The following is a 15,900-nucleotide window of genomic DNA, read 5'->3' on the forward strand; positions in this document are numbered from 1 at the left end:
TGGCTCTAGGCTGGGGCTGAGAGTGCAGGCACATGCTCCTGGCCCGAGTGCTGCACTCAAATTAACAAAAGAATTGATGGAGACAGTGGCTGATGGCTGGGAATTGCTCTTGAGGCTGTAATGAACACAGTTGCCTCCTTTAAGCTTCCCTTCACTGAAATAAAGCTAAAAATAGCCCAGGTTGACACAGGCAGCAGAGCAGCTGTTGTGCAACAGCGTTAGATGGCACAGCACGCCCAGAAGAGATGGAAGGTGCAGGATCCAGACTGCTGCTGCTGCTGGGAGGCAGAGGGAAGCAAAGGGCTGGGGCAGGGCTGGAGGTGAGGACCTTGCAGCCTGTGCCTGGTTCAGGTGGGCTTTGGGCTTGGACACAGCCAAATTCGGCCATTTCTGGGCTTGGACACAGCCAAATTCAGCCATTTCTGTGCTTGGAACCAGCCAAACTCGGCCATTTCTGGGCTTGGACACAGCCAAATTCAGCCATTTCTGTGCTTGGAACCAGCCAAACTCGGCCATTTCTGGGCTTGGACACAGCCAAACTCAGCAATTGGGATTTGGGCTTGGAACCAGCCAAACTCAGCAATTGGGATTTGGGCTTGGAACCAGCCAAACTCAGCAATTGGGATTTGGGCTTGGAACCAGCCAAACTCGGCCATTTCTGTGCTTGGAACCAGCCAAACTCAGCCGTTTCTGTGCTTGGAGCCAGCCAAACTCACCAATTTCTGTGCTTGGAGCCAGCCAAACTCACCAATTTCTGTGCTTGGAACCAGCCAAACCCAGGAATTTCTGTGCTTGGAACCAGCCAAACCCAGGAATTTCTGTGCTCTCTGCTCCTGGGGCAGCCCCAGAGGTGTGGGGAGCAGGGAAGCCTCTGGAGCTGAGATAGGGGAGTCTACTGGGTGCAAATATTGAGAATTGGGAGCACAAATGTCAAAGTGCCCTCTCTGATGGGAGTCTGCAGGGTTTCAGCTTGTTCTGGAGCTAAAGGACTTGGTGTTTGCAGCCCTGGGCTGTCCCCTCCTCTGACAGAGGGGGAACTTGGGTTAGTAAAGCTAAACTGGCCAAAATCCTGAATTATCCACTGCCTGATCCTCTGTGCTGATGTATTGTCATTTAACTCTTACACATGCACTGTTATTTAACTTTCACCCATGTATTGTTATTTAACTCTTACCCATTTATTTTAATTTGATGTACCCAAGTATTGTTATTTTATTTACCAGTATTGTCATTCAACTCTTACCCAGGTATTGTTATTTAACTCTTACCCATGTATTGTTATTTAATGTACCCATGTATTGTTATTTAACTCTTACTCGTGCATTGTTATTTAATTTACCCGTGTTTGTTATTTATCTCTTACCCATGTATTGTTATTTATTGTTATTGTTATTCAACTTTGAAAGATGTATTGCTATTTAATTCTTACACATTTCGTGTTAAATTCTTAGCCATGTATTTTATTTATCTCTTACTCCTGTATCATTCCACTCCTACACATGTATTGTTATTTAACTCTTACACAAACATTGTCATTTAACTGCTACAGAGGTATTACTGTTTAATTCTTACCCATGTATTGTTATTTAACTCTTACCATGCATTGTTATTTAACTCTTACCCATGCATTGTTTTTTACCCATGCATTATTTAACTTTTACCCATGCATTGTTGTTTAATTTAACAATGCATTGTTATTTATCTCTTACCCATGCACTGTTATTTAATTCTCACACGCCCATTGTTATTTAATTTACCCACGCATTGTTGTTTCATTTACCCATGAATTGTTATTTTACTCTTACACAATCCCAGGGGAGAGAGGTTAAATTTGAGGTTTACCCTGCCAAACACCGCAGGTGAATCAGAGCCGCAGTGTTTTCTTTAACCTGTGCTGATCCCATCGGAGGCTGGAAGGGCCTGGGAGCCGGGTGGAGGAAAGCAGAGCCCAGTGACCAATTTGGGTTTTGTGGGCAGCGTCAGCTCTGCTCTGCTGAGCAGAACGCCCTGCTCAGATGAGCTGGGGCACGGGCACGAATGTGCTTGTTAACCACATTATACAGAATATTTTGGCTTTCTGCTGTTAAGTGGAACATAAATTTTGGGTTCTGCGTAAAACAGGTTTTGCTGCAGTTCAGGAGTTCAGTGCCTTGGTTTGCTGCCTAATGAAGGTCCCAGCAGTGAGAAATCAAAGCTCTGAGCTGGCCCAGCTCGCCTGGTGGGGTTTGTGCCCATGAGACACACAGACAAAACCCCTGGAGGATGAGCAGGAGTCTGGAAAGGCAGGACACGGAGTGTTTAAAGAGTGTTTAAAGAGTGTTTAAAGAGGGTGAACCCTGCCAGGGCCTCTGAAGGGAAGAGGAGCTGCTGCTGATAAACGGAGAGGATCAGCCAAGTGCTCCAGTGATCTCCAGCACAGGGATGGAGCAGTAATTCCTCTTACCCCAACGACCTCATTAATCAGCTCCCATTCTGTGACGCTGCCTGGCGCTGGGAGCTGTCTCTGGATATTCTTTATTGCTCTGCTGCTCCCCGCTAATCAGTGCAAATGAACCACCAGAAACTTGCACAGTCTCCTGCTAATGTGATAAGCGAGGAGCTCTGAGAAATCAGAGTTTGTGGCAGCATGAGGCAACGCTCAGTGACAGCTTGGGACTCCAGGGGATCACACAGCAGCTCCTCTTCCTCTGCAGCTCCACGGCTGCCCTGAAATGTCCTGATTTATTCCAGCACAGGTTTGGTAGGGGCAGGTTTGTTTGGGATGGGTTTGTTAGGGATGGGTTTGTTAGGGACGGGTTTGTTAGGGATGGGTTTGTCAGGGACAGGTTTGTTAGAGATGGGTTTGTTAGGGACAGGTTTGTTAGGGATGGGTTTGTCAGGGATGGGTTTGTCAGGGACAGGTTTGTTAGGGATGGGTTTGTCAGGGACAGGTTTGTCAGGGACAGGTTTGTCAGGGACGGGTTTGTTAGGGATGGGTTTGTTAGGGATGGGTTTGTTAGGGACAGGTTTGTTAGGGATCAGTGAGAGAGCTCTGCTGCCCAAACCATCTTTTCCCTGGCTGGCCCTGCCCTCAGGATGTCCTGTGAGATGCCCCCAGCACTGTCTGGGCTCAGGGGGGATGTGCTGGGCACAGCTGGTGCCCAAAGTCACCTTAGGAGCTGTGATTTTACCAAAAGGGAACTTCAGCAGGATCTGGAGGTCCCTGGGCAGACAGGGCTGATGCTCCACGTCTCCTCCCGCTCCATTTCTTTCCAGGAAGGAGATGTGACAGCTCCCAGCCTGAGAACCTTTCCCTGGGGAAGCCTTCTGTGCTGTCAGTGCTTTCCAAGCTGGAGATGCCCTAGAAATGAGCTCTGAACCTTTCCCCACTAACGGCCTTTAAGCCACGATTGTGCCAGGCTGCTCAGCCTGGAGTTCAGCCACAGCCCCCAGGGAAAACCAGCTCAGTTTTTATCTCTTTTTTTTTCCCTTTTCCTGTGCAATGTGCGCCTGTGTTTGGTTTGCCTCGCTTAGGTGGCTCTGCCTGGCTGGAGCCTGGAGATTTCCCCTGGATCTGGCACATCCTGGGGCTCCCCGAGCCTTGTGAGGTGCTCAGAGCCTGGGCTGGTCTGTGCCATCAGCCCTGCTCCCTCCGGGCTGGGATTTCACACTGGGATGGGGCTGGGAGCACTGAACAATGGCTGCGGGCTGGGTTAATGCAGCTCAGCCCTGGAGGGTGGAAAATCTCACATAAACTTCTCATATTGGCGAGAACGACGCTGATCCCAGGAGATTTCCTTAGTTACAAACTAGAGTTTATGGCAAGCTGTTCCCTTGCCACCTGTTAGTTGCATTGTAACAATTTGTTTTTATTGTTGTGGTGGGGTTTTTTTGTGGTTTTTGTTTTTTTTTTTTAATCTGGAAGATGATCTGTCAGAGGAAAAACAATGCAAACGCTGTTGTCTCAGTTCCAGGTGAAATTTGGAAGTGGTTCTACCTGTTCGGAGCGCCAGAAGCAATGGAATTCCCTTAATTAAAAAAGAATTTACAATACAATACCAAAGGCTCACCTGCCAAGGAAAGGCTCGGCTTTAAACATCACCTCGGGGCAATGGGGAGTCCTGAAGCGCAGTCCTTGCTCTCCCAGTGATGCCAAACCAGTTATTTTTTGGGAAATTCTGCCCTCTGGGAACAAAACACACATAAACTTCAGCTTCCCAGGCGCTGTAATGGGGTTTTTCTGGGAAGGAGGGTGGAGGCGATGGTTTGAGGAGGGCACAGGTCCCATTCTGTGGCATGCCCGATCTGTGCCAGCCACCACGCAGCCGCGGGGCTCTTGCTGGCTGGGTCACACGGCCGAGTGACAGCTCCCAGATGGTGCCAAAACGAGCCCCGAGCCTCCGGTGGGGGAAGGAGTTGAGTGGCAGCTGCAGGCAGGGGAAGTGTCAGGAGTCATTTAAAACAAGAGCACAGACAGAGCTGATGCTGCTGCGTCCCCGTGCACAGAAAATCAGCCTGGATACCCCAAATCGCCCCGGAAAGGGAATTCTTGGGAAATCCATGCAGAGCTTGTAGTCACAGCTCATTCTGCTGCCTGGAAGTGCTTTTTGGAATCCGGAATCACAGAATCGCAGAATGACCAGGTTGGAGGAGGACAGGACACGCCCAGATTCCTCCATCTTGCCTCCTGAACCCCCATTCTAAATCCTCCAAATTCTACTTTTTCACCCTGTGATAAATTCACTATCATTCTACTCAAACCCTTGTGGTTTGTAACTCCTCACACAAAGTCGGGAATTGTTTCCATGGGCTAAAATCAAAGGCACAGGTATCTGTGACTCCGTGCCAAGGTCTCTGAGCCCCTGGCCAGGGCCTGGAGCCCTCCAGGGCAGCCAGAGGAATTTCCTGGGTCCCAACAGGCTCAGTGCTGCCCAGGGCTGGTCCTGGGGTGTTTCCTGTGAGCTCAGGGTGAGGCTGAAATCCCTGAATCCTTCACTTCTGCAGCCACCAGTGCTCCTCAAACACAAAACCTGCCTTTGTTCTGCTCTCAGTGGGGTCCCTCAGCCCTGCTGCTCCTGTTTTGCCTTTTTCCTTTCTGATGTTTTCATTCTTTTGTCATTTTTGGGCAGCTGAACCCGAGGTCTCCTGCGAAAACCTTTCTGGTGTCTGTCTGTGCTGCACAGAGCAGGTGCCAAGCGCTCCGAGAGCTCCAATTTTATATAAAAACTTCTTTTAGAGATCCAGGGAGGTATCCAAAGCTCGCAGCCCCCTTCAGGGACTTCCACCCAGCCTCCCTTCTGTGCTTGATAAGAAAAAAGGGAAAAGTTTCACTTCTCTGCTTGAAGCAAAACACGGACAAGCTGAGGCTTCTCAGCGTCCCAGCAGAAGGAATCCCGGCAAAGGGATTTTTCGGAACACACATCAGCGACACAGCCCTGTGGAATCCCCACCTGCATCCCCCTGGAATTCCCATCCCGTGCCCGGGGGCTGTGCCAGCCCATCCCAGCGGGATCCGGGGCAGCTCGGGCTCCTGCCTTACCCCCCGGCTCCGGGATCCACTCAAACCCTCGTGGCTTGTAGCTGCTCACACAAGGTGGGGAATTGGGAATTGTTTCCGTGGGTTAAATCCGAGGCACCGGGGGCTGACCCGGCTGCATCCCCCGAGCAGGGGCAGCGGCGCCTCCCTCGGTGATGCTCGGCTCCGGCGTTGCTACGCGACACCGCGCGGTAACCATGGCAACGCCCAGCAGCCGGGCACAGCCCTTTTTTTGGGACAGAAATGGGGAATCGGGGTCCTGGCGGCTTCTCCGCACCGCCCAGCCCAAATGTGTCCCAGTGCCCCGCGTTCTGCAGCTACAAATGGTCTGGGTTTGTTTTGCAGTTATTCCTTAAAAAATAATAATATAACCAAAAAAAAAAAAAAAAAAAAAAAAAAGAATTTTCCTGATTTTCAGCCCTTGGAGGAAGAAACCCTGGCCAGAAGAGCAATAAAAGTGCAGGGGAGCCGAACAGGCAGTGGTTGTGTTGGGACTCTGGGGGGAGTCACAGGTTTTCCATTAGTATCTTGTTAAACCTCCTGTATATACCCTTTTCCTATTCTTTAGTATAGCATCATAAATATATAATAATGATATGATATGATATATGATATGATATGATATGATACGATGTGATATAATGTAATATAATATAATGTAATAATGTAATGTAATGTAATGTAATGTAATGTAATGTAATGTAATAATATAATATAATATAATATAATATAATATAATATAATATAATATAATATATAATATATAACATAACATAATATAACATAACATAACATAACATAATATATAATGCTATAATAAATTAGCCTTCTAAGAACATGGAATCAGACTCTCAATTCCTCCTCCTTTCGAGGAACCCTGAAAATACCCCAGTTCAGGGGTGAGGAACGGTGCACATCCCACAGACAGGGCAGTTTCTGTTTCTGGGGGTATCCTGGTTTCTGGCATCCTCCAAACAATATTCCCAAAGGGAAGCAGCCCCAGGAAATTCTGCAGACAGTCACAAAACCACTTCCACCACCACAACAAGAGCCATTCCAGCAGAGGAGAGCTGGCCCTGGTGTTTAAATGATGGAATTATCTCTGGGTGGGGAGCTGGGCACTGATTTCAGCTCTAATGCTGCTTTTCTCCTCTCTTTTGTTTGCAGTTCCAGGTTGGGAAGGCATTTGTGGGCTCTCCTTCATGTCCAGATTACACAGGGCCCTCCCCTGGGTGTTTGTGCCTCAGCACCACTCCCTGTTAATTTGGGGTTTGTGCTGAATAAATAGTGCCTGGCTATTTGATTTTTTTTTTTTTTCCTAAACACATTTGTGATGACAATAAATTAAATTGCTTTCTGATGTTTGACAAATATAATTTTCAGGGTGGGTTTTTTTTCCATCTTTTTTTCGACTGACAACGATTGCAAATAAAATTAAAAAAAAAAAAAATCCAGCCCAACCAGTCATCAACTCCAGAAAGCAAGAAAGTGCATTTTATCAACAGAGTGAAATTAGATACCTGTCAAAATACATTTGTCCTGAAAATAACTATTCATACACTTCATTTTCCTGCATAAATAGATACTCATCTGCTCTCCTCTGCCTGTCATTTGTTCCTCAGAGCCAGCACTGGCTGTGGGAGGGAAATATTTAAAGCTGCTTCCAAAGCAATGGGCAGGCTGGCTTTATAATTTCTGCCTCTGGCTTCCTTCACTTCATTATGAGCGGGGAGGGAAACATCTATTTAAAGTCAATCCAATCAAACTGTCTTCCAAAACATGAATTCCTGGCTGCAGCCCCTGCTTGGGCTCGCTCAGATGTGCAGCTCTGGGGGTTTGATTTCCCAGGCAGGGCAGAGCTCCTTGGGGTGCCCAGGGAGACACAAGGGGGTTTGGGGCTCGGGGATGGGAGCATTTAAATATTTTCCATAAGGAAAAGTCTCTCCAAGTCTCCTTGTGGTGGTCACAGAGATCCAAAGTGGTTTAGGGCTCTGGGATGGGAGCATTTAAATATTTTCCACAAGGAAAAGTCTCCCCAAGTCTCCTTGGGGTGCCCAGAGAGATCCAAAAGGGTTTTGGGCTCAGGGATGGGAGCATTTGAAGTCCTTTCCACAAGGGATGGGCACTCCTGATTCTCCTTGTGGTGGTCACAGAGATCCAAAGGGGTTTAGGGCTCTGGGATGGGAGCATTTAAATCTTTTCCATAAGGAAAAGTCTCCCCAAGTCTCCTTGTGGTGCCCACAGAGATCCAGGGGGTTTGGGGCTCTGGGATGGGAGCATTTGAAGTCCTGTCCACAAGGGCTGGATGCTCCCAGGTCTGTTCCGCTGGATTTCTTCATAGGGCTTTGGTGAAAAACCAAATTAATCAGCCCCAGGGCTGCAGGGAAGGTCAGACAACCCCTGTCTGAGAGTTTCCTGCTCCCTTAAAACACTGGAGCTGAAAATTCCCACTGGAAAGCAGCTGGAAGGGGCCTGAGCCAGTGCAGCTGGGCAGGGAGAGCTCTGAGGAGACGGTGGGAAAATATCAAAAGAAAAAGCTGTGGTGGTGTTTCTGCCTAGATCAAAACCCCAAAAATACCACATGAAAAACAACTTTGCAGCACTGCCTTGAGGCCAGTGGGATTTAGAATTTGATGTGGTTTGGATCCAGCCCTTATAAAGATAAGAAATGGTTTAAAATCCCTGCCCTGCTGCTGAAATGTGGGAGCTTCCCCTTCTGCCTTCCTTGGTACGGCAGAGGCAGCTCTGGCAGGGAAGGGAGCAGATAGATCACTGCCAGGCTTGTCTGAAGTGTGTGGATTGGGTTTTAATTTGCCAGTCCCAGCCCTCCATGAGGAGCTGCTAATAAAATCCCCTCTCTTGTTAAGTCTTGCAGCACGAGCAGAGCACATCTGAAAACGCTGAGGATAAAAGAACTCGCTTTGACCGACGGAGAAAGCGGGGTTTGAAAGCCTGCAGAACCAACAACGCTCATTAGCATCTGCCTTTCTTCTGGAAGGGCTCTGGGGGGGATGAGAGCACATTTAACACCGGGTGCATCAAAGGAAACCACTCACAGCTCAGCAGAACATCCCTGGTGACAAAACACCTGTGGTGGCAAAGAGTCCCGCTCTGCCCAGCAGCACCCCAGGTTCTGCTCCCAAACCTCCCAATTTCAGCTGAGCTGGGCATTCAGGCGCAGCTTTTCATCCTCTGACCTCGCTCCAGTTTTATTTCTCTGCTGCAAAAAGGGGAAAGGCGTGGACGAGGAGCTGGGGGAGGGATGGTCCCTCAGTCTGGCGCATCCCTGATCCTCCCCCTGCTCTGGGGTTCCCCTGCCCAGGTGTGCTGCAGGCTCCAGCAAGGACTGGTTCTCTGTCTGGATCTCCCTCCCTTCTCCCCACAACAGTTCCATGCCCGAATTTGCTTTAAAATGAAGTGGGAAAAGCAGAGGTGGGAAGTGAATCCACACCTGGCAGGCCTGTCCCCTGTCCCCAAAACTCGGTCACGTCCACACCAAATTTGCCAAGATTAGCTCAGGGAGCTTCAAATCTGGGCAGCCCCAGAAGGTGGGAAATATCCCAGTGTATTTTTCTGGTTTCTGGCTCTGCTTCCTCAGCTCCAGAGGGTGCTGAGCCCCCCCAGCCCCAAACCCCAAAGTGCTTCAGCCCCCCTTGTCCTGCAGAGCTGGGGGAGCAGAGCAGAGAAAGCCTCGTTAAATCTGCAATTTGGAGCTGAAACATCCTTTATCAGAAATTTATAACCCATTTAAAATGAATCCGCTCAGGGCCCAGCGAGGGTCCTGGCTGAGGGAGGAGATAATTCCCCAGGTTTATTTATATAGTTTGATAGCTTTTATGCCAGGTTAGTAAAAAAGAGTCTGTGCCAATGAAATGCTTTTTTCTGCTTGTAAAACTCGGGAGGGTTTTATCTGTGGTGCTGAATGGTGCTGCCTTTTTAGCTTTCTGTGGGATCTGAGGAGAGAAGAGGGGTTCAGCCTCTGTCCCCAGCATCCCAAACCATCCCTTGGCATCTGAACCATCCTTGAACTGCTCATCTGGGGTGTAAACAGAGCTTGGACTCACTGATGGAAGGAAAACCCATCAAGGTCTAATCAAAAATCCCCTCAGCTTTCCATCACAGGCACATAATTGTTAGAAATTACACAAAGTTTAAACTTTTTAAAGGTAACTTGAATCATAAGCAGGGAATAAAGGAGATGCAAAACCCTGGGTGAGATTTTCTCTAATCTGAGGCTCTTTCTCAGCTCCTCAGCTCCAGGAATTGTTGGTTTGGGCTGAAATTCCCAGGTTTTTTCCTCACACTCATCCATTTCACTGCCCAGCTGGATGAGGCTCTGGTTTTGATACCCATTAAAAGGTGCCAAGCAGCACCAGTGGGTTCCTTGTCCCTGTTAACAGAAGAAGAGAACCAAGTGGAAGAGGAGGGACCCCACACTCCAAGCTCCACAGGGCGTTTTTTAGTCCTGGTTTTCTGTGCTAAGCTGTCTCCAGGCTGAGGTTAGTGCTGGTGTGGTGATGGTGGGGTAACAACAGCAGCTCTGATTCGATTGGAATGCGATTCCTGCTGCAAAAAAATGTGATTATTGTGGAATTTACAGTGACTGGGGAGACACTGGGTAATCCTCTGCCAAGTGGAGCTTGGGGAAGAGGCGGCAGAGGTGATGCTGCTGCTGCTGCTGAATTTGGTGACCCAGGTTCTGCTGTGGCACCCAGGAATGGTGCTGGAAACTCCCATTTTTTGGGAAATATAATGAGCCCCAACACTGCTTTTCTATTGTTGTTGTTGTTTTGCAAACCAGTCCATGCACCCTGCAAACAATCCAGGGAAGAGCAGCTGGTATAATGAGCTGCAGTCTTTAACCATGGAGAGCAGGCAGCCACAAAGCAAAACCTAAAAACTGCAGCTTATTTTCACCACCTCCAATGTGGAATTGTGAAATAAAAGCATGAGGATGATGAGAATACTCAAGCAAGTCCCAAAAGGGAAATGGGGAGAAGCTGTTGATAGTGGGGATTTGTGTTTTACTACAAAATAAATCAGGATTTGGGTTGGCACTGACCTGGCTGCTCGTGGATCTCCAGGAGGATGGAATTCCAGGGGGGAATGTGGTGCTTTGCTTTGGAGCTGTCCCAAGGAAAAATTCCCCTTGGATACTGATGGGAACAGAGAGGGAAATGAGCCTGAGGAGATCTGCAGTCCCTGTGCAGTGCCAGCTCTGCAGGCACTGATAATAAGGGGGAAATTCAGTGTACAGAGAGAGCAGCTCCCCTCCAAAGGTATTTAGGGAAGCAGTGACATTTCACAGGCTCTGTGGTGCCAGCAGAGCCATTAAAAGTTGTTTATCACAGGGCTCATCCCTGTTCTGGGGATTTGGGGCAGCCATTCGGTGTCCAGGCCAATTTAATTTCAAGGTGCTGAGTTTCCCTCGTGGTCCTGTGCTGATTTGCCTGGGTTGGTTGAGTGTCTTGTAATGGATCTGAGAGAAATGACCAGGGTTGTGTTGATGGAATTGTAGAGAATTCCCAACTAGATTAGAAGAAATTCATGCCTGGATTACATCAGCCTTACTCATTTATACTTCAAATCAAGTGAAATCACTGAAAAATAAATGTTATTTATTACTGTATTAACATGTTGCAGTCTTGCATCTTTTTCCTGCCCTGTTCTCATTTTCTCCTGCAGGTGAGTGGAGGCCACAGGTAAATTCTGCCACTTCAGGGAGCACAGTGAATCCCTTAACACAGCTTTGGGGGCTAAATTCCCCCAATAATTGCACACTTGTAATGCCTGGGAGTGAAAGCAAGGGCAAGCCAGCCTGCAGTGTCCAAAGCTCCTTTTTCCCAACTATGAAAATAATCACTATAATCAATCTCCCCCTTGCCAAAGCAGGAGGATCCTTGTAAAACCAGCTCTGAGAAGTGGGCGCAGAAGAAGTGGATAAATATTGCTGGGATGCTGAGGATGGGGATGAGTAATGGCAATTATCCCCACGTTCAGAGGTGTTTATACCGACTGTGCCACGCCATGAGGCGTGCAGGAACAGCTTCAGGTGGGATTTTGGGAAGGAATCCTTCCCTGGGGGTGGGGAGGGGCTGGGATGGCATTGCCAGAGGAGCTGTGGTGCCCCTGGATCCCTGGCAGTGCCCAGGGTTGGAGCAGCCTGGGACAGAGGGAGATGTCACCCATGGCAGGGGGGGCACTGGGTGGGATTTAGGGTCCTTCCATCCCAAACCATGCCAGGATTCTGTGTCCGAACCATGCCAGGATTCTGTGTCCAAAACCTCCCAGGATTCTGTGTCCAAAACCTCCCAGGATTCCTTGTCCAAACCATGCCAGGATTCTGTGTCCGAACCATGCCAGGATTCTGTGTCCGAACCAAGGTCCCTCCATCCCAAACCATGCCAGGATTCTGTGTCCAAAACCTCCCAGGATTCTGTGACCAAACCATCCCAGGATTCTGTGTCCAAACCATGCCAGGATTCTGTGTCCAAACCAAGGTCCCTTTATCCCAAACCATGCCAGGATTCTGTGTCCAAACCAAGGTCCCTTTATCCCAAACCATGCCAGGATTCTGTGTCCAAACCATGCCAGGATTCTGTGTCCATACCAAGGTCCCTCCATCCCAAATCATCCCAGGATTCTGTGTCCAAACCAAGGTCCCTCCATCCCAAACCATGCCAGGATTCTGTGTCCAAACCATGCCAGGATTCTGTGTCCAAAACCTCCCAGGATTCCTTGTCCAAACCATGCCAGGATTCTGTGTCCAAACCAAGGTCCCTTTATCCCAAACCATGCCAGGATTCTGTGACCAAACCATCCCAGGATTCTGTGTCCAAACCAAGGTCCCTCCATCCCAAGCCATCCCAGGATTCTGTGACCAAACCATCCCAGGATTCTGTGTCCAAACCAAGGTCCCTCCATCCCAAGCCATCCCAGGATTCTGTTTCTGGAGCAGAGGAGCAGGGAGAGCCCTGTGCTGTGAGGAAGGAGGGTGGCCATGGGGCACATGGCTCACCCTGATGCCCCCAAAGCCATCTGGGCTCTGCTGGGGTGGCACTGGGGGAACAGTCAGGCTCTGTGGCAGATTTAAAAAGAACAGGAATAAATTCCCTCCATCCAGCGAGAAGCAAACGCATCAAACGTGGCAGCTGGGGCAAACCAGAGAGGAGAGGGGCAGAGAGGGGACTCCCCAGGCTGATCTGATCCCCTCCAAGTGACACACCGGGGTGTCCTGGTGGCAGCAGGAGCAGCGGGGACAGTCCTCGCCCGGGGCCAGGCTGAGCTCGCTGCCTGCCTTGTTTACATCCCAAATTAGCGCTGAAATGAGGGAACGCGATGCTGACAATTAAATCCCAGCGAGACGAGGCTCAGGGAGGTGCAGCTCAGCCCTGCGGTCCCTGCCCTGCTCCTGTGTGACAAAAGCCTGGCCCTGGGCATTAATGACCCTGTGGAATCTGAAAAACCGGTAGGAGACAGAAAAAAAAAAAAAAACAAAAAAAAAAAACACTGATTTTTTTCCCCTTTTCCCCCACCTTTTTTCCTTTCTTTTATTAGCCTCTAAATAATTAACAGGCGGATGGTGCTGTGCTTTGCAGCCCCGGAGCAGATGAAATAAATCCATGGGTTGCCATTGCCAGTTCCCTAGCAACGAGCCCAAAGCAGGGCAAGGCGCTGGGCCCGAGCACAACAAGATGTTCAGGCAATTAATATTCCTCAGCCATGGTGCAAAGAGCAGCCCTGCTGCAGGGATGGGCTGGGGAGGGAGGGAATCCTGGCAGTGCCAAAAAAAGGGGCACAGGGGGGACATCTGAGAGTGGGGAACGGGAAAATGAGGTGTGTGGAAGACATGGATTTGGGGGTTAAATCGTGGATTTTGTGCAGATCAAACCAAACTCAAAATTCAGATTTTTTTCAGCTGGCTGCAGATCCCACACGTGGCTGGGCTGGGTATGGAGCTGTTCTGTGGGAATCCACAAAATCAGAGGGGTTTGGGAAAGCTGCAAAAGGCAGGCCTCAGATAGAGTCGAACTGTGATTACAGCCAAGCAGCAGCCATGAGATTGGTCAGCAGAAAAATTATTTAAACTGTAGAAAAGCAAGGGCAAATAGAACAATGGTCTGTGTATTAAGGCTTGTCTAGAATAACTCTCTAAGCTACAGAAAAGTTTATCTAGTGAGATATTAGGAAGTTTGAAGCTTAATAATGGAGCTCTGTGCATTGTGTTTTAAGGCTCACAAGCAGGTATTATATTTGAAATAAGCAAGCATTGTTTAACCAAAGGTACATGTGCTCATAGTGGTTGGATAGAACTACTGTCAATGTGCTTTTGCTTTGTGTGATTTGTCAAAAAACTTATAAAGTAAGTTGTAACATTGAGTTCTTCATCTGCTGCCTGGGATGTGAGCTGGCAGCATCTTCCCATTGTCACAATCATGTAATGAGGCTGATGCTGGAAAATAAACCAGCTCAAGGCGGTTCCACAGCAGCCCCATCCCATTTGTGATCTGTAAATAGCCCCCTGCCGGTGTCACTGTTCCACGCTGTGGCAGCAAATAAATGAAGTTTTGGGGACTTGTTTTTGAGCAGCCTGGGGTGGATGGAGAACTTTGGCAGTGGAGAACACAGCTGGGCTGGGGGAGGAGGGTGAGGCAGCACAGAACCGAGCCCTGATTGCTTAAAACAGCAGAATTCAGAGAAATAATCACCTGTGTGGTGAACAAACTGACTGTGACAGCAGCAAGGAAAGGGGAATAATTGTCCAAGTGGGGCAGGAATGCCAGGCAAGGAAGGGCTCTGAGTGTTGCATGGTGTCCCCAAAATTCTACCTCTCATCCAAAATTGTTTTGGACAACTTGAATTACCCAAGGATTATCTTGGCTGCTGCAGGGAAATCTCCCTCCTAATCTTGCTCTGGATAACCCAACTGAGAGGTGCAGTTATTTCCACACTTAAGCTTGGAGGGATTTTTCTTCACCAGAATGAGAAAATTGAGGTGGAACGATGCTAAAAACCAACCAGACCCCTCAAGGATGCGCTTGAAACTCTTTGGCTTCCTACAATTTTTTGTGGATGAGAAAAACGTCAGATTTCCTCCCGATGCAATAAATTCTCTGCCAGGAGACCAGGTTAAAACACACTTAATTGACCCCTGACTCATTAATTGTTTAAGGGGGAAGATAGCGACAGCTTCGGAATATTTAATTAACCGCTGAAAATTCGGCAGCGAGTTAATTACCACATAACATTTGCCTCTCTAACAAACATTTCTTGAGACGGGGGGTAAGCAAGGCAACAATAATTGTAACAATTAATTAGAAATTAAACTGATAATGGCTACAGCTGCTAACAATTAGCGGCTAATTGTGTCAAGCACTTTAACCGTTTGGAAAAGGACTGGAGGCTGGTCGGAGAGGGATAAATTATGGGATCCAGCCTCGCTGGAATTTGATACCAGGGAGTTTTTTTGGGAAGAAAGAAGTTCAGCTGGGTTCGAGGGAATGCTGGAAATTCTGAGTTAGCAAAGACTGGGACAAGATCCATTTAAAAACTCCCTGTTTATCAATAATTATCCATGTTTAGAAGACTTTAAGCCTTCAAGTTTTAGAGCACCGTAATTTTTTTTTTTTTTATTTTACTGGGAAAAGCGTTTCCAAGAGGTTTCACACAATGCAAAACTGCCCTTTCACAACACTTTATTTCTTCTTGGTTTGTAAAATAACATTTTCATGTTTTAAACACTTTGGGCCTCCATGATGAGAACAGTGAGGAGCAGGAATTGAATCTCTCAAGGCTTGGATCGAAGTGTGAGGAGCCAGTGGCTCTTACATCCCTCTGGAAATTCTCTGTTTTGGCATCTCTTGGTACTTTTTGCCATAAAAATGGGTCTGTTGGATGTTGTGAGAACTTGGAGTCCTTCCTGTTGGTCTGGGCAGCTTTTCCCCATGTTCCCTTCCCATTTCTTGCAATCCTGACCCTATCCCAGAGCAGCCATTCCACGGAAACGGTTCCTACCTTGGTTCTCCTGAGCAGGGCAGGTGCCAGGACCAAAAATATGACTTTTTTTCCCTGTGAGTAACATTAAGCTTCTCATTGGAGCATCTCTGGTAGGCAAAACATTAATTTTGGCTGATTTGGGCCCCAGAGGTGACCTTGGAGCATTGTCCCCTGCCTTGCCCCATACTGTGGTTGCCCATTTGCTTTTGTGGTTGCCCACTTGCTTTTCCCTCCCCAAATCCCAGCCCGCAGCAGCCCCTGGTTGTTTTTGGAGCACAATGAAAGCTGAATTTGCCAGCACAAGACAATGAAATGCAATAATTGGAGCTGTAAAACCCATCTGTTCCTGCACAGGGACTTGTTTCTCCACCATGTGGAATCGCTCGTGC

This window comes from Ammospiza nelsoni, chromosome 24 (genome assembly GCF_027579445.1).
Source record: "Ammospiza nelsoni isolate bAmmNel1 chromosome 24, bAmmNel1.pri, whole genome shotgun sequence".
In the NCBI taxonomy this organism is placed as follows: domain Eukaryota; kingdom Metazoa; phylum Chordata; class Aves; order Passeriformes; family Passerellidae; genus Ammospiza; species Ammospiza nelsoni.